This window comes from Lithobates pipiens, unplaced genomic scaffold (genome assembly GCF_037356315.1).
Source record: "Lithobates pipiens isolate NorthernLeopardFrog02 unplaced genomic scaffold, aLitPip1_a1.2 Scaffold_18, whole genome shotgun sequence".
NCBI lineage: Eukaryota > Metazoa > Chordata > Amphibia > Anura > Ranidae > Lithobates > Lithobates pipiens.
In genome coordinates this window covers 391,355,113-391,374,880 of record NW_027507758.1, presented here as the reverse complement: position 1 = coordinate 391,374,880, position 19,768 = coordinate 391,355,113, and positions in this window count along the sequence as shown.

The following is a 19,768-nucleotide window of genomic DNA, read 5'->3' as shown; positions in this document are numbered from 1 at the left end:
TCATGACAGACTTAATTTCAATTTCAGGACTTTCCAATGCAGATTGCTAGGTTTTCTTTAAATAATCAAATAAACATTAAATTGCTAGTGTGTTATTTTAACTATGCAAACTTGGTTTCATGTATTTACATAGAACTCAATTTGCTAGTCACTGCAGTACATTGGGACGATGCTTGCATTGGCTGTTGCTGGAAATACTAACGGCCAAGTACAATAAGCCAAGTAAGACATTCTCCATTCTCCAGAGCAAAACTCTTTAGTAAAATGTTATTGTATATTTTATAATAATATTTATGTTAAAAAACACATTGCATAACCATACTCATGGCATGGCCAAAGTATTATCAATTTATAGGTAATAATGACATGAAGTGCCTCATCTGAACTCCAAGCAGACAGCAAAATACACATGGCATATATGGGAGCTTCTTTACCTTCCCAAGAAATGGCATTTCTGTCGATCCAGTTCTGAGATTCTTACAACACTGCCACACAGCATAGCCTTGTCTAGCAGGGCAGGAGACCTGATTTCCCTCTGCTAAACTCTCTGCTACTCTGTTTTCTCCTACTATCAGCATGACCTTTGTTAGTGTATGAGCACTATGACAAAACTGTGTAGTTCCTTTGCCCCTCCCATTCTGAATCTGATTGCTACCATAAAAGGATTGCAAGCCGCTGTGTGAGGGAGCACAATTTAAATGGAGATGCAGACTACCAGGTGGGGACTGTTTGTGCAACTGATTATATTAAACATTAGATGAGAGGAGGTGACACCTCTAGCTTCCAGTCTTGTGCAGTAACAAAACATACGTAGACCAAATGTTCATAGAAAGTGCCAAGAAAAGACCATCAAGTGCCCAGAGCAAAGATGCCAAACAGCAGTTGAACACAATTTTTTATACAGGAGACCTATTTTCAAGACAAGAATATATTTCAGGGCTTCTTCACACCATGGGGTAGATTTACTAAAACTGGTGCATACAAAATCTGGTGCAGCTGTGCATGGTAGCCAATCAGCTTCTAACCTCAGCTTGTTCAATTAAGTTTTAAGGCAATAAAACCTGGAAGCATGACCTCCTGTATCCAGCTCTGACCCTGCCTTTCTGGCTTGTGTTCCGCCCAGCATCTTGTGACCTCCTGTATCCGGCTCTGACCCTGCCTTCTGGCTTGGGTTCAGCCCAGCATCTTGTGACCTCCTGTATCTGGCTCTGACCCTGCCTTCAGGCTTGGATTCCGCCCAGCATCTTGTGACCTCCTGTATCCAGCTCTGACCCTGCCTTCAGGCTTGGGTTCCGCCCAGCATCTTGTGACCTCCTGTATCTGGCTCTGACCCTGCCTTCAGGCTTGGGTTCCACTCAGCATCTTGTGACCTCCTGTATCTGGCTCTGACCTTGCCTTCCGGCTTGGGTTCCGCCCAGCATATTGTGACCTCCTGTAACCGGCTCTGACCCTGCCTTCTGGCTTTTGGATTCAATTTGCGCCGTATAGAGCACCCTCCAGGACGCCAGGTGAATGAACTTGATTAGGCATATTATTTACAATAGTTCTCTCATTTACTGGTCCCACTGAGTGCTGCTTTTTGTGTATTTTTGCAGACTCAAACATGCCTGAATTCTGCCTGAACCCTTTGAGGTGCTCTCACACTCACCTCCAGTGTATTAAATAAATTATATGAGGCCTCAGAATTAGGGATGGCCGAACGGTTCGCCCGGCGGTCGGTTCGCGGCGAATTTCCGCTGTTCGCCCGGCGGACTTACGTGTTTACTGTGTAAAAAAACTTTGACCTATGATGAAACATCCATCATGTGGTACAGGACAGCCAATTGAGACATTACAGCACATGGACACTTGAACATTCCCCCTAACTTATAAATAGACCCGATCCGGCGGCCATTTTACATTCTTTCTACTGTCACTATAGGGAGAGGTTGCTGTGTGGAGCAGGGAGAGACTGCAGTGACCCAAATCGCTAGCTATTAGGTCCACAAAAGTTATTTTAAGGACTGGTATGGTATAGGTGTAGTTCAGGATATAGGTTTGAGGCACTGCTATTCAAGTCATTGTTGCAGCAGATTGTCTTTTGTCAGTGCTGAGAGAGGGACAGATAGGACGCTGTGTGTTGCAGAGAGGGACAGTCAGTTTAATCATTAGCTGTTACTATTAGGTCCACAAAAGTCCTTTTCAGGACTGGTATGGTGTAGTAGTACAGGATATAGTTTTGAGTGCTATTCAAGTTATTGTTCCAGCAGCCTGTGTTTTGTCAGTTTAAATAGGGACAGACAGGAAGCTGTGTGTGGCAGTGAGGGACAGTCAGTTTAATCAGTAGCTGTTGCTATTAGGTCCACAAAGGTCCTTTTCAGGACTGGTATGGTAATAGGGTTGTACACGTATAATATTCTTTCTTCCAAATATAGAAAGAATATTATACTTGACTGCTGCCCTTCTGCTGCAGTAGTTCTTTATGAGTATAGGGACTGAGGTACAGTCTGCTAATCACAACCTACTAGTTCCACAAAGGTCCTTCTAAGGACTGGTAAGGTATATCGTACTAGAGTATATAGGGTTGAGTGAGGTACAGTCTGCTAATCCTTAAGGACTGGTATAGGTCCACAATATATAGGGTTGAGGTGCACTACTGCTGACTTCTGCCCTATTCTGCAGCAGTCCTTTATCAGTATAGGGAATGAGGTACAGTCTGCTAATCACAACCTACTAGTTCCACAACGGTCCTTCTAAGGACTGGTAAGGTATAGCGTACTAGAGTATATAGGGTTGAGTGAGGTACAGTCTGCTAATCCTTAAGGACTGGTATAGGTCCGCAATATATAGGGTTGAGGTGCACTACTGCTGACTGCTGCCCTATTCTGCAGCAGTTCTTTATCAGCATAGGGACTGAGGTACAGTCTGCTAATCACAACCTACTAGTTCCACAAAGGTCCTTTTAAGGACTGGTAAGGTATAGTGTACTACAGTATATAGGGTTGAGTGAGGTACAGTCTGCTAATCACAACCTACTAGTTCCACAAAGGTCCTTCTAAGGACTGGTAAGGTATAGCGTATTAGAGTATATAGGGTTGAGTGAGGTACAGTCTGCTAATCACAAAGGACTGGTATAGGTCCACAATATATGGGGTTGAGGTGCACTACTGCTGACTGCTGCCCTATTCTGCAGCAGTCCTTTATCAGTATAGGGACTGAGAGTTTTGTCACAGGGTCATTTAAAAAATGACAGGCAGAGGAAGAGGCAGGCCCTTCCGCAGGGGTGGTAGGGGAAGGGCAGGAGCAACAGGCTTGAGCCAAAGTGGGAAATTGCAGAAGGTGCGTGCGATTACGTCAAAGGAAGCACCAGAATTGATTGACTGGCTCACTCAGCCTTACTCTTCTGCACCCTCCTCAGCCTCTCGATCTGCACCCTCTTCTTCACTCTCTGCTATGTGCACCCCCAAAGACACTACCACCAACAACACCACCACCACCACATACCTTCCGCTTGAGTCACAGGAATTATTTTCCGATCCATATCAAGACATTTCTGATGCGCAGCCACTCTCGGCATTGGATCAGGAAGAGGAGGTAGCAACAACCGCCACTCAGCAGTCTGACGACAGTACCCAGATCAGCCCAAGGAGGAGATTGGTCACCGGTGTTGCTGCCTACTCCGAGATCTCTAATTATAGCGGTGGGGAAGGTGACGTCGATGATGACGTGTCTAGTGATGTCACGTGGGTGCCCACAAGAGAGGAAGAGGAGGGGAGTTCAGAGGGAGATATGGACCAGCAGATAGGGAGGAGAAGCAGGAATAACTTACATTGCACAGGAGGGACAAAGCAGACTGCTAATGTATCAGGAGCGAGTCATCGACCATGTACGCTCACATCTGGCGCTCCCAGGACGCCGGCATATGGCTCCGCAATGTGTGGGCTTTTTTTAACGTGTCCGCTGCTGACAATAGTGTTGCCATCTGCAATCTTTGCAGTCAACGCATTAGTCGCGGTAAGCCCAACACTCACCTCGGGACGACCGCCTTAAGAAGGCACATGAGCTGCCATCACCGAGCCCAGTGGGAGCAATGGAACACACAAAGCCACACTCCAGGCTCTCACTGTCCAGCCTCGTCTTCTACTTCTCCTCTCTCCTCACAATTGTCCTCCACTCCACCTTCCATCACGCCAAGCTCACGTTTTTCTGCAAAAAGGCAGGCTTCCGTGGGCCTAATGTTTGAACGTAAAAAAATGATGACGCCGGATAACCCTCTTGCCCAACGTTTGACGGCTGGCTTGTCAGAACTGATAGCCCGCCAACTACTGCCATATAAACTGGTGGACTCAGAGGCCTTTCGCTAATTTGTGGCCATTGGAACACCACAATGGAAGGTCCCAGGAAGGAAGTATTTCTCACAGAAGGGCATCCCAGAGCTATATGGCCATGTTCAGCGGCAAGTGAATGTATCTCTGGCACACAGTGTCGGTGCCAAGATACATCTGCAAACACGGGCAGGGAAGATATATCACTTTTACTGCCCATTGGGTGAACCCGTGGCACCCGTGTAGATTTGGTTTTACCGCCACAGATTGCATGCAGGCCTGGCTCTTCTTCTCCTCCTCCTCCTACTCCATCCTCCTCCCTCTCCTCCTCGGCTGACTCCTCCTTTTCCGCTGCTAGCGTCTCTTCCGCTGCGCTGCCCAAGCTCCTCAGAACCTATTCGACATGCCAGGTAAGACGTTGCCATGCCGTGCTGCGACTGTTGTGCCAGGAAGCCAAGAGCCAGACTGGCCCGGCACTCCTTTCAGCTTTGCGTTCACAGGCAGATCGGTGGTTAACACCGCTCAAATTGACAGTTGGTAAAGTGGTGTGTGACAACAGTGCCAATCTGCTTAGCGCATTGAAACAGGGCAAAATCACGCACGTGCCATGCATGGCACACGTCTTAAACTTGGTCGCGCAGCGATTCATTGTAAAATACCCTGGGGTCCAGGACATCTTGCGGCAGGCAAGGAAAATCTCGGCCCATTTCAGAAGATCTTGCACGGCCATGGCTCGCCTTGCTGACATTCAGCGGCGACACAATCTGCCGGTCAGACGTCTTATTTGCGATTGCCCGACGTGATGGAACTCAACCTTCTATATGCTTGATAGGCTGCTCCAGCAGAAACGTGCAGTTAACATCTACCTGTATGAACTCTGCGGCAGAACAGGTTCTGGGGAGCTGTGTTTTTTTTCACCTCACCAGTGGCTGCTCATGCGCGACGCATGCAGACTTCTGCGGCCATTTGAGGAGATCACCAAACTGGTCAGTCACAGCCATGGCGCCATCAGTGACATGGTACCTTATGCCTTCTTTATGGAGCGTGCATTGCGTTGTGTCATTGATCAAGCTGTGGAGGAGCGGGAAGATGAGGAAGTCGCAATGCTGGATGAATTCCCAGGGGGGCTACTCTATCTGAGACAAGTTAACAACAGGAGTCTGAAGAGGAGTCAGAGGAGGATGGTGCCGGGGCGGATGAGGAGGAGCAAGAAGAGCATGCTTTAAACCTTTCTGGGATCCCTGTTGTTGTGCGTGGATGGGGAGAGGAGAATGAAGAGGACAACATTATCCTGGATGATGAGCAGGAGCCAGGCCACCACACCGCTTCCAGTTTAGTGCAAATGGGGGCCTTCATGCTCCAGTGTTTTAATAGGGACCCCCGTATAAAAAGCATAAGGGTCAAGGACCAGTACTGGGTGGCAACGTACTTAGACCCCGGTACAAACACAAAATGGCGGAAATGTTACCGCTGTCACAGAGGGCTGTCAGAATGGAGCACTTCCAGGCCTTGCTTCGAGAAATGCTGCATTCTGCTTTTGCGTGCGCTGACAGGGGAGCAATTCCCACTCCCAGAGAAGGAGTTGTGGGTACCAATCCAACAGCGCCTGCAAGAAGAGGCCGGTTTGAAGATGTGTTGGTGACTTCTGATATGAGGTCATTCTTTCAGCCGACCCATCGACAGGTGTCATCCGGATCCAGCATCAGGGAATGCCTAGACGGTCAGGTGTCCGACTACATCGGATTAACGGCCGATGTGGATGCTCTGAGGAGTGATGAACCCATGGACTACTGGGTGGGCAGGCTTGACCTCTGGCCAGAGCTTGCCCAAATTGCAATCAAACTGTTGGCTTGCCCCTCGTACAGTGTCCTGTCCGAAAGGACGTTCAGCGCAGCAGGGGGGATCGTGACCGATAAGCGTACTTGCCTAGCTCACGACAGTGTTAACTACCTCACATTTCTAAAAATGAATGAGGCATGTATCTCGGAGGAATTCAACACATGTGACCAGTAGACCATGTATATGTCTATAAACAATTTTTTTAATCGAGCACACAGACCTTCTTTCTTCATTTGGCTCACTTCCTTGTCCAAAAAAAGCACACCGTACTATATGCCCGTACCCTCCTGTTTGAAGAGGTTGAGCGGTGTCATATTTCTCCTGGGGCTGCTTATTATGAGGGGCTCCCACCATCCCTGTGCTGTGCTGACTTCCTCCTGGGGCTGTACCTCTGCTGTGCATATTATGAGGGGCTCCCACCATCCCTGTGCTATGCTCATTATGAGGGGCTCCCACCATCCCTGTGCTATGCTGACTTCCTCCTGGGGCTGCTTACGGTGCAGGTGTCAGTGCTGTATATCTCGGTGCTGGTGTCAGTGCTGTATATCACGGTGCTGGTGTCAGTGCTTTATGTCACGCTGCTGATGTCAGTGCTCTCTATCACGGTGCTGGTGTCATATCACTCTATCACGGTGCAGGTGTCATTGCTGTATGTCACGCTGCTGATGTCAGTGCTCTCTATCACGGTGCTGGTGTCAGATCACTCTATCACGGTGCAGGTGTCATTGCTGTATGTCCCGCTGCTAATGTCAGTGCTCTCTATCACGGTGCTGGTGTCAGATCACTCTATCACGGTGCAGGTGTCATTGCTGTATGTCATGCTGCTGATGTCAGTGCTCTCTATCACGGTGCTGGTGTCAGATCACTCTATCACGGTGCAGGTGTCATTGCTGTATGTCACGCTGCTAATGTCAGTGCTCGCTATCACGGTGCTGGTGTCAGATCACTCTATCACGGTGCAGGTGTCATTGCAGTATGTCACGCTGCTGATGTCAGTGCTCTCTATCACAGTGCTGTTGTCAGATCACTCCATCACGGTGCAGGTGTCATTGCTGTATGTCACGCTGCTGATGTCAGTGCTCTCTATCACGGTGCTGGTGTCAGATCACTCTATCACGGTGCAGGTGTCATTGCTGTATGTCACGCTGCTGATGTCAGTGCTCTCTATCACGGTGCTGGTGTCAGATGACTCTATCACGGTGCAGGTGTCAGTGCTCTATATCATGGTGCTGGTGATCATCTCCTGCACCCTCTTCTTTGCCTACCCTGACCTTCCCTCTCCTACATTGCCTTTGTGCGCTCCACAGTCCTGAATTGTCACAATTTCACATATAAAAAAAGAATGCTTGTAGTTGTCGATCCCAGATTCACCTCATACATGTGTTATGCCATTGGCCATGTGGTGGGACTATGTGTGCACAGCTAGTAATTATTTGGTGGCTAAAAATATGACCTGTAGGTTTGTAAATTTTGCCTCCCATTGAAGTCAATGGGGCCCACCGCGAACACTACGGTTCGCGAACTATCGGCCGCGTTCGTGGTTCGCGTTTGTGAAACATCCTGTCGGAAGTTCGTCCATCACTACTCAGAATATAAGGCTTGCCTTTGGGCTAGTTAACCCTGCTCTCTGCTTTCTCTCTGTTGAAGGCACTTTCAGTTTTTTTTTTTTATGGTTGAACTATATGGACTTGTCTTTTTAGTGGCTGTGTCTTTTTTTCAACATGACTAACTATGTAACTAACTATGTAACTATGTAAGTTGTCAGTCCTAAATATGTTAATCCAGTGTCCTGTTTTATTTTCTTTACTAAATCACTTAAATTACTTATTTTTTTTATTTATAGCATCTGGATGTAGCTGGGTGCCACCCACCGACTGTGTATTCCTGTACCTGTTCCCCTCATTCGCCCCCCCCATGAGCAGTGACAGGAGTGGGCTCTGAGCGGCTGTGTTGCTTTCCCTCTTCCAACCGACCCCAGTGTGGCTGAGAGTGGGCTGAACTGCTGTGTATGCACTCCCCCGCTTGCCCGCCTGCCTGGGCACTGTGTCAGAATGACTCAAATGTAAACAGATCAGGCGTGAGAGCTGCTGCTGCGGGCTGTGTCCATCTACCTGCTGTATCCACCCTCCCTCCTGGCAGTGAGCTTAAGCCAACCAGAAAGCAGGAGAGCTGGAACCAATTAGAGCATCAGAGAGGGGAATTGGTCTTCCAGCAATGGACACTGTCAACTGTAGTCCTTAAATGAGTGCTGTAAAAGGGAGGCTATGGTGGACTATGGTGCAGTTCCCATAAGTCCCTCCACACCAGAGGTGGAGAGACAAGAATTTTTCCCAGGCAAATGTAGATATCAAGGCAGACCAGAGTGAGGAAGGGAACAGTGCAGACCTGCTGTTGGGTTTGTACACAGTGGAAATGTTAGATTGGGGGTCTGAAAGAGAGAAAGCCTGGGGAGTGTGCTACAGAAATGTCTTTCACTGAACTGAGACCAGAGCTGGAGAGATCTGTTGCTACATCGGTAAGAGACTGAGCCTTGTGAGGACCCGATCGTGAGGACTGAGACTTTTGGGACAACCAATCACCAATCGAACTGGATCTGATCGGTTATATACCAAGAGTGGTGACTACTTATGTACATGGGATTTTTTTGGATTTTTATTTTTGATAAATATACATTTCCAAAGATTTCAAACAAACTTCTTTCACGCTGTCATTAGGCGGCATTGTTTGTAGAATATTGAAGAAAAGAATGCATTTAATCCATTTTGGAATAAAGCTGTAACATAACAAAATGTGGAAAAAGTGAAGCGCCGTGAATACTTTCCGGATGCACTGTATTTATGACCTGTTTGTTTGTATGTATAAGGTGTTTATTCTAATTTGCTACAATATTTACTTACTTTATCTATCACCATTTGTTTGTAGCCTATTTCTGTGCCCTATTATCGAGTGGTAGCATACTAATGCTTACGTTACCCAGGCGTGAGCTATCCAAAATCTACAAACTAGTGTGTCGGTGGGGACCGAGCAGGTTAGAGAATCGTGGCAGAACAGAGGACTCATCATCACCAGTGGTTGCTCTGGGGGTAGTGCTAGATGAACTTTTGTGGGGTTGGGTTATACAATGTTACCTTAAAATATCATCTGTGTTATACAAATACATGTATGCAAGTTTTTGTATTTGTTAAATAAAAAAAACAACAACTTCTGTGTGGGGAGGATGGGTTTTTACTATAATAAACTATTAAGATAAAAGCATATACAGTAGTCAAATTTAAAATTAACTTCTCAACAAAATGTAGAATATATGTAAACCGAATAGAAATATTTACTTTTGCCTTGAGTTCTCCTTTAGCATAACACAGCATGTTATTTTGCACTTTGTATTACACTCCAAAAACAATATTTTTGGTGCAGTAACATTATATTTTTATTATAAGTGTTTTTCTAAATAATTATTTTCATTGAACCAAATACTTAATGACTCCAAAGGCCTAAATATGCTTGGTTCAGTCTCAAAATATTTCTCTTTCTGGAGTGTCGACAGATCAAACAGCCTTTCCTGTCAAGACCTATCTCTATAATTTGATGTGATAAGTTCACATGGTTTGTGTTAATACTTGAACCCACTCTATGCCTTTCCATTTATAAACTGTGATTAAAAGCATCTGGCCATAAAATCTATGGCAAAATAAAAATGCTGGCTATATGCACAACTGGATATTGATATATTCTATTTTCATGATTAGCTGAAAAGCAGATGTTTTTCATAGACAAGACAATGAATAATATTTATGACTTGTAGAAAGGATTTAACATATTACACAGGCTAGTTCTGAAAAGGATTATTTTGCAGTATTTTTTACAAATATATACGGTATTCCATAATATAATCATATATGCAGTTTTGATAATATTATTAATATTATTTTTAATAATAATAATAATATCTACAATCCGATCAGACAAATAATTTAACTTCTGTGCCACATCCCTAAATATGATGTGTTAAAGCTATTTTCATAGTAAATGTATGGGACTTTTAAGGCATAGCATTTTTGATAAACAGTAACATTTATTCAAATTCTGATAAAATTTGTAATTTCCGATCTATATTATGACAACCACAATAAAAAACAATATTATAATAAAACCAATCGATCAATATTGCAATGATTGCATATAGTAGTCTTTACAGCTCAACACGTATTTCGGACAAGGTCCTCTTCATCAGGAGATATCAATATAGACTTTACATACATGCCATCTACACAGAATAACCAACTTTTAGTGATCGCATTATAATACAATAATATAACAAAAATGCAGTTTTGACATATTATGAAATGACATTCCCTCAGGGAGGGGGGTTCAAGGGTTCAGGGCTCATACAACCACGCACGCATAATAATAATATCTACATTTTCCAACTTCCTTGTCTTGAGAATAAAGGGGAAACTGTCTAACACGACTCTAGCCACATTGTTTTATGCTGTCTTCATGGGCTTGTTTTCACAAGCACATTACAAAACGTGCATCATTTTTTGACAAATTAATGTGAACCATCACAATTCACATGAAAACACATGGCACTGTGCATAACTGTATGCGTGCTACTGTAAACTTTTCTAATTTACACAAATGATAAGAAGGAACTGTAATATTATCCATGATTTTTTTGTTTGTTTATTGTGGCATGCAGTCAGGAGACTTCTATAGATGCATATTGGTGTGCAGCTTGGAACCACTGATAGCCAATGAAAGTATATAACGATCTTTCTGCTCTCATCCATATCCAATATAGGGCCCACTTGCAGCTTTAGCACTCATCTGTTTCAGTGTTGTGTACATGCAGATGTCATGAGCTCCAGCCCGGGATCCCACTGGAGCTCTCTTTACACAGCAGTGAAATGGCTGAATGGAGAGAGTCCTCATTCTTCAAACGTAGTACTTAAGTGGAAGTTTATTTATTTTTCCTAATAAGAATGGGACATCTTTTTTAAGCAGTGGATCTGTTATCATCAGCGTTACTGTAGATCATGGGGCCTCATAGCAAAACTTGATGGATTCCCCTGGCGAGTGGCGACCTTTCTCTGTGGCATTAGTGACAAAACTCTGAGTGATTTAAACATAAAGTATGACTAAAATCAAGGACAGGCAGCATTTACATAGTCAGGACACTATTATAAATGATCAAGGAAGAGCAGAAATGCAAGAAATTCACTTTTAACCTTAATTCTCCAGCTATCTACTTTGTCCTCAAAGCGCCCCAATTTTTCAGAGTATTAGAATTTACACTGAGATCTAAGCCTTTTCATCACCACAGCAAACACGTGCTGAAAAAGCTGGTCTTGTAGTCAGCAAAAAAATATTTTATATGAATGCATAATTGTTGGTGCTCCTGCACAAAATTACTCTCTAACCATGTCTTTTTTTTGCAGTACTACAAACCTCAGCTGTCTTATCAGGTTTTAGCAGAATGGACATTTATTTTATATAAATGTTTGGTTTAATTTGGTTTAATTTTAAGTGGCTTGGCTATGGGTAAAGTTGAATTCCAGGCTGAGAAAAAAAAACACCCTTGCAGTGGGGTCCTCCTGTGCTGCAAGGGTTAGATGCTCATTATTTTTAGGAGCTGGAGGAAGAGGTTGTATTATTTACCCTATTTTCTGTTAAAGCAGGCTACACCATTATCCTCTTGTCCCCAGAACTTCATCCTATGGGCAGTTTACTAGCATCATCATCAACAGTGCAGGGGCTATTAACCATATATTGTACGTGAAGGCATTAGTAGGCGACTGTAGCTTTGAGTGGCTTAGAGAGGAGCCTGCAGTGACCCAGTTGCACGGGTGGAGGTAGTCTGCACAAGCACACTTGCGCAGACTACTAAAAAAATTTATTTCTGCTTATTTCAGTTCCACGACACCAATGTTTCTCAACTCCAGTCCTCAAGTACTCCCACCAGGTCATGTTTTCAGGATTTACCTCAGATGAAAAGGCTATTACTAAGGCAGTGAAACTGATCAAATCACCTGTGCAAAATAATGAAAAAGCCTGAAAACATGACCTCTTGGGGGTACTTGAGGACTGGAGTTGAGAAAAATTGTTCTACACATAAAACACATTTAATGCTTGCAGTGTGGATATAATTTTTTGGTTTAAGCCTGGTGTTCAGCTTTAAGTTCTGAAGGCAATTAATTTACACTGGTAAAACATTAACAAAATCCTACTCTATCCAAAATGAAACAAACGTATTTTATCTATAGTTTTACTTTAACCCAAGGTTCATCTCTTGTACTTTTATACTTCAAAATTTGTTGTGGGTGTATGTTGCACTAAATCGATGATTACTACAGCTGGTATTGAACCAGTATAAGGAGTAACATAATAATTTGTTATAAATAAATGAACACATAAAAAAATAAATGCAATGACCAACTAGGATAACTAAGAGAAACTTATTCTCTCAGCCAGAACACTGAAGATGGGTCATGGATGGGTCTTCCAGCATGGCAATGACCAAAACATACCACCAAGGCAACAAAGAAGTGGCTCCAGAAGAAGCACATTAAGGTCATGGAGTGGCCTAGCCGGCCCCCAGACATTAATCTAAAGGACAATTTATGGAGGGAGCTGAAACTTTGAGTTGCCAAGCGATAGCAAAGAAACCTTAAGGATTTAGAGAAGATCTCTAAAGAAGAGTGAACCAAAATTCCTCCCGAGATGTGTGTAAACCTGGTCACCAGCTACAAGAAATGTCTTACCTCTGTGCTTGCCAACAAGGGTTAATCCACCAAGTACTAAGTTATGTTTTGCTTGGGGATCAAAAACTCATTGTACTCATTGAATTGCAACTTAATTTATAACATTTGTATCATGTGTTTTTTTCTGGATTTTTGGTTGATATTCTGTCTCTATTATTCAAAAAACACCTATGATAACAATTATAGACCCTTAATTTCTTTGTAAGTGGACAAACTTACAAAATCTACAGGGGATCAAATAATTATCCCCACTGTAGAACAACCTAATTGTAGACTATTTTTGCTGTACAGAAGTGCTTTGAAAAAATCAGCCTTACTGCTTTACACTAGTTTAGTTGCTTGGTACTGTAATTTGGTTCAGTGGTGGGACTAATGAAGGCCAGCTTGTTTCTTTTTTTCACATGGTGCAGTTCCTGAGCATGTGCTATGTGATATAAAGTCCCAGGTTTAATCTCTGCTGGCAGATTCCACAATCTGTCAGTCAGTAATAAAGTCAGCTAGATAGAGGAACAAATACCTAGGACTTATTAATTTTTCGGATCCAGAATTTACCTAATTTACACTTGAATCTATGTATATCAAGTATTTTTTTCTACTAAGGCATGATATTTGACAAACTCAGAAGTGTTTAATTTCAAAGGGATGATTTTTGCAAAACATAATCAATTTTAATTTCAGTCAACATTTGTATGGTCATAATATTAAAAGGACCAGTAACAAACTGGAGCAAATTATTTTTTTGAGAACATAAAGTGCATTTGCTAAACAGTGCTTGTTTTACATGTTGTAATAAACTGTACTCTCTGAATTCATTCCTTTCACTGATTATATGTTTACTTAGAGTCTAGCAGATTCCTGTAACCCACAGTATGGCATTTCAATAGGATATGTAAAAAATGTAAAAAGTGTATATACTCTTGCGTGAGACTCCTTTATCCTTAATATCAGCATATACACAATTATGATCATACACCATACATGTGAAGCGCTGTCCCTTTAAGTGAAAAAAAATAACTATTAATTATATATATTAATTACCATTAACCCTTTGAAAATCACAAATAATAAAACACCTGTAATATAATCATTCAAAATTAAATTAAAAAATAAATACAGGCAGTCCCTGGGTTAAAAACAAGGTTCTGTAAGTTTGTTCTTAAGTTGAATTTGTATATAGAGTGGGGAACATAATTATTTGATCCCCTGCATATTTTATAAATTTGCCCACTTACAAAGAAATGAATAGTCTATATTTTTTATCATAGGTGTATTTTAAATGATAAAGTCAGAATATCAACCAAAAATTCAGAAAAAAAAAACATTAAACAAATTGTATAAATTTAGTTTCAGTTCAGTGCGTAAAATAAGTATATGATCCCCAAGCAAAACACAACGTAGTACTTGATGGAGAAACCGTTGTTGGCAAACACACAGGTAAGACTTTTCTTGTAATTGATGATCAGGTTTTCACACTTCTCAGGAGGGATTTTGATTCACTCTTCCTTACAGATCTTCTTTAAATCCTTAAGGTTTCTTGGCTATCTCTTGGCAACTTGCAGGTTTGGCTCCCTCCATACATTTTCTATAGGATTAAGGCCTGGACATGGACTAGGCCACTTTGTGACCGTAATGTGCTTCTTCTTAAGTCATTCCTTTGTTACCTTGGCAGTATTTTTGGGGTCAGTGTCATGCTGGAACACCCATCCACGACCCATCTTCAATGTTCTGGCTGAGGGAAGAAGGTTCTCATCCAAGATTTTACAATACATGGCTGTCCATTGGCCCCTCAATGCAGCATGAGTCAGCTTATACCTTTAACCGAGAAACAGCCCCAAAGCATCATGTTTCCACCTCTGTGCTTGACTGTAGGGATGGTGTTCTTAGGGTCATAGTCAACATTTTTCTTTCTCCAAAGAAAGATTAATGTTTTAACCACAATGTACAATAGGGCTTCATTATGATTTGAGAACCAAATGCTGTTTACGACAACCAAGTAGCAATTTGGGGCATTAATCCACTAACAGGCTATGCAATTTTTGGCTAAACAAGATCTAGATAACTCCCTGCTCTATCATAAGTTGTTTAATCGCTTGAGCCCCGGACGATTTTACTCCCTTCCTGACCAGGGCACTTTTTGCGATTCAGCACTGCATCACTTTAACTGACAATTGTGTGGTCGTGCGATGTGGCTCCCAAACAAAATTGATGTCCTTTTTTTTCCCACAAATAGAGCTTTCTTTTGGCAGTATTTGATCATCCCTGCAGTTTTTATTTTTTCTGCTATAAACAAAAAAAGAGCGTCAATTTTGAAAAAAAATCATAATTTTTTACATTTTGCTATAATAAATATCCCCCAAAAATATATAGAAAAACTTTTTTTTCCTCAGTTTAAGCTGATATGTATTCTTCTACATATGTTTGGTAAAAAATTGCAATAAGCATTTATTGATTGGTTTGCGCAAAAGTTATAGTGTTTACAAAATAGGAGATAGTTTTATGGCATTTTTATTAATATTTTTTTTACTAGTAATGGCGGCGATCTGCGATGTTCATTGTGACTGCGACATTATGGCAGACACATCAGACATTTTTAAAACATTTTTGGCACCATTGTCATTTATGCAGCAGTCATTGCTATACAAATGCACTGATTCCGATGTAAATGACACTGGCAGTGAAGGGGTTAAAAACTAAGGGGCAGGGCAAGGGTTAAGTGTGTCCTGGGGGCTGTTTATAACTGTGGGGGGGGTGTGGCTACATGTGACACGTTACTGATCTCTGTTCTCAATCACAGGGAGCAGAGATCAGTGACAGTGTCCTCCCTGTGAGACGATCGTGGGTATCCAATTGAGTCCGCGGGACCCGCGACCTGACTCACGGAGGTCCAAGCTGACATCAAATTTAAAGGGACATAACTGTACCCCCATTTGCCTGTCCGTGTCATTCTGCCGACGTACATCGGGGTGCGCCTGTCGGAAACCGGTTACATTGACTTATAATACTTTGCTTGTGTCTGGAACTGACTGCTCATACTGATGGTCACCACTTTTGCTTAATTCACAGAAGTACACTAAATAGTTTGGTGGAAAATGAACAATGCTTTTCTCTTCACGTGCTTCACAGCATACAGTATGATGTCTGCTTCTTCAGGTGAGCAGTGAATGCATTTAGCAATAACAGATAATTGATTGAACAATCAATTATAAAAAATGAGTTATTCGATGTGAAAACACCCGTGGAGCTTGTGTGAGGGCTTACCTAGGTTGGAGTCCATGGTGCAGAGATGTACGCTCACCCTTGCAAATACACACAGTCCACGGTAACAAAGAGATAAGCTACCTGGGCTGTGAATCTGTGCACGGGGGCTTGACAGGAATAGCCAAGGGATAGTCGAAGTAAAGCCGTAGTCAGGGATTCCAGAAGTCAGAGTAAACAATAAGCAGAGCCAGGGTCAGAAGCCGGAGTCAGTCTTGGAACACTGTAACTGGAGCACAGGCATACTGAAGTCTTAGGCAAAACAGGAGACAATGAACTGACCAAGCCCTCAAAGTGAGGCAGTGTTTTATACCCAGCTGATTAGGTAACCTGCTTCAGCAGATCCAGGAGTGACAGGTACTAAACAACAAGATCCAGAGTATGGTCCTAGTATTTTATGCAGAACTGTGCAAAGCTGGAAAGCAGGCTGAAAGGAACTGAGGTGTGGCTCAGAGGTAAGATAACAGGAGCACTAAACAAACAGTCATTAGTTAAATACCACCCAGGGCCACTTGGGGCACGACCACGCCTGGCTATCTAAAAGACATGGTAGGGACTGTGACAGCATGGTGGCTTTGGTGCTCTGTGAGATGCTGCTATTGATGTGTAATGATGGTTGTATCTATCCTGCTTTTTGGAGGATGGAATATTTGTCAAGAGGGACATTTTATATATTATCCTTTTCTTCCCATAGATTAGTCAACTCCTCTGTCAGAGTTATGGGGTTTGAAGTGTGCTTTTTGGTAGGTTATTGTACATTGGAAGTATCTAAAGTAGACTGGGGTATTGGATTAAATATTTTTTTAATGATTTAAAGGATGGAAAGTGCAGGAGACAGGGCACAGATACTGTCTGTCACAAGGTTTTAGATATACACTGAGCAGCTGCAGTTCAACTATTAGATCACAGAAATACTTGCATAATAGTCTGTTCTGGCCTGGGATTTAACAGCATGGACAAGACATGTTCCTGAGCCTCTCTCTCTCTCTACTTCCTTCTGGGGGTTTCAAAGCCAACAACACAGACACAGGAAGTGCATACATAATATATTTACATTACAAATGCATTTACAGATTCAGAAGGCAGCGAGCAGCCGATCCCTGCACTTTGTTTAGCCTTCAATAAAACATATACGTCAGGCAAGACACGGAATAGCGGTGATGTCTTAGAACTTGTGGAGAGTGTTTGATGTTTTTTCCGATATGCCGGTGTAATTAATCTTTGCTGTAGATCTGCAATTAAACAATTGTACTTTTAACTGAACACTGCACAATGAGTTTGTTTCCTCTTCTTTCTGGTATACTGCATGGTTATCGGCCTGAGGCTCCTATGAGACCGTTATATGCATTATTGGCCTCCCTTAATGGGCTGAACAGTAAAGCTGGCTTATACTTGAAGTGAATGGTGATTACTCACTAATGCGTATACAGGCCTTGAAAGGTCTTAATATCTGGTAAGAAGACATTTTTGTTTTATATATCCCTTGAGGAGCGTGAGGTGTTACACCTGTCGTTAATTGGAAGGACACCACCCTCTTTTCACTCTAACATTTATATAATGTCTTTTGGATTATGTGATGGATTTTAATGGTTTATATCCTTTGATATTATTACATTGAGGAAATATTTTATCACTGTCACAATTTTGACAACACAACATTTTCTTTGTTTGTTTATCTGGTGTGTTTATATTTGTGAGTGCTGCTGTTGTGTCATATAATCAACTTAATAGCTCACTAAGTGCAATTTTCCCATTTATAACAGGATATTGTTGAGAAGAGGATGCAAGCTGCCAAGGAGTCTTCATAATATAATCATAAATCTTAGTGTCTGAATTTGCTAAAGCAATGAAACATTGTGCCTTCTCAAAACGTACTGGACAAATTCCATCCAGTGCTCCATATCCGCATAATATCTTAAAGTTGTATTTCTTTTTATGCCTTCTTAAAGCCCATCTTTTGTCACGTACCTTACAGCGGAGCCTGAGAGGACGAGGGTGGCCTCTTGCACAGTTCCGGTCCTAGCACCCCTGGTGGTGGATACGGGAAGTGCAAGGGCAGCGAAAGGGTGCAGGTGCCTGCAGGTCAAAGGCTGGAACTTGAAGACACAGGAATTCCTGTAAGGACTGAACACCTGGTTGTTCAGCTGGGACCAGATCAGTATTAACAGAGGAGTCAGGAACTGGCAGGAGTCAGCAACAGGCAGGCCGCGAGGTACACAATCAGGAGACAGAGCCGTGGTCAAAGTCCAAGCCAAAGTCAGTTCGGTACACAGAGACAGGCAAGCAGGTAAGTAGAATCCAAGAGAATGGTCAGAGGGAAGCTGGGTTTTCAGGAGCAGAGTCAATCAGGCAGAAGTACAAGAACACAGGAACAAGCTGAAGATGATCCAGCACTGATACTGGGCAGATTCTTTGTTTAAATAGGGTGCTTTTTGCCAGGATTAGTGTAAGCACGCGCATGCGCACTAGTGTGCACACGTTCTCATGGATGCTCCATTGCGCATGCCCATTCTGAACCCCATTCACCTCACTCTAAGATTCCATGCATGTGCATTGGCGTTAGCAGAACGGAGATTAGCAGCTGCTGCATGAGGATGAGCACTTTTTGTGTCATTGATGTTAGTGAAACGAAGGTTAGCAGCTGCTGCATGAGTATGAGCACTTGCTGTGTGTATAGTCAAAATGTAAAATCATATATTAATTTCCCCATTGTATTTCAATTATTTCTGGCCTACTCCTTTTACTCTGTATGATGTTGAAGTTTGAAAATTTCCTTTGTGAAGATCCCCACACATTTATTTCCTTGAATTCTGTGACACGTATTCACTATACTATGCGAGCAGGAACTTCTGTGTCACACATTTCACAGAACCTGACTTCAGAAATATACAGATTTTGGGAGGAGGAGTTTCAGGGGGGAGAGCCAGTACAGGAATTAATGTTTTTAGGCAGCAATATACTATATAGGCTATACAGTCCTTAGAAATTGAAAGTAATCAGCAGAGAACAAGCTGCAGGGAATCCAGGAAGTAGTGGAAGGAGATGGCGAGCAGTCAGCACTCACAACATAAAGGAAGTTTTTCAAGTAAGTTTATATTGGGTTGTCAAATATAACTACTTTTTAGCGATAGTGACGCATCCCCTGATGAATGATGGGTGGTTGTCGGGAGAAAGGAAGGGAATGATCTCGAGGAATATATGCTAGATTACTTAATTCAACCCATGATGCTTCTAAACTGCCCTGCAGACGGGGTGGGGTCGGGATTTTGGCCCTATCGACGGAGAACAGTGGTAATTATAACTACTTTTTAGCGATAGTGAGGCATCCCCTGATGAATGATGGGTGGTTGTCGGGAGAAAGGAAGGGAATGATCTCGAGAATATATGCTAGATTACTTAATTCAACCCATGATGCTTCTAAACTGCCCTGCAGACGGGGTGGGGTCGGGATTTGGGCCCTATCGACGGAGAACAGTGGTAATTATGTCTGACATCGGCCCCAGTAGTCTCTGTCTCTACTTCGCACAGGCTGTCACACTTATTTTTACTACATAGAGCATACAGGACTCCTTCCAAGTTGCATAAATGGGGGTTTTGTAACTCCCCACT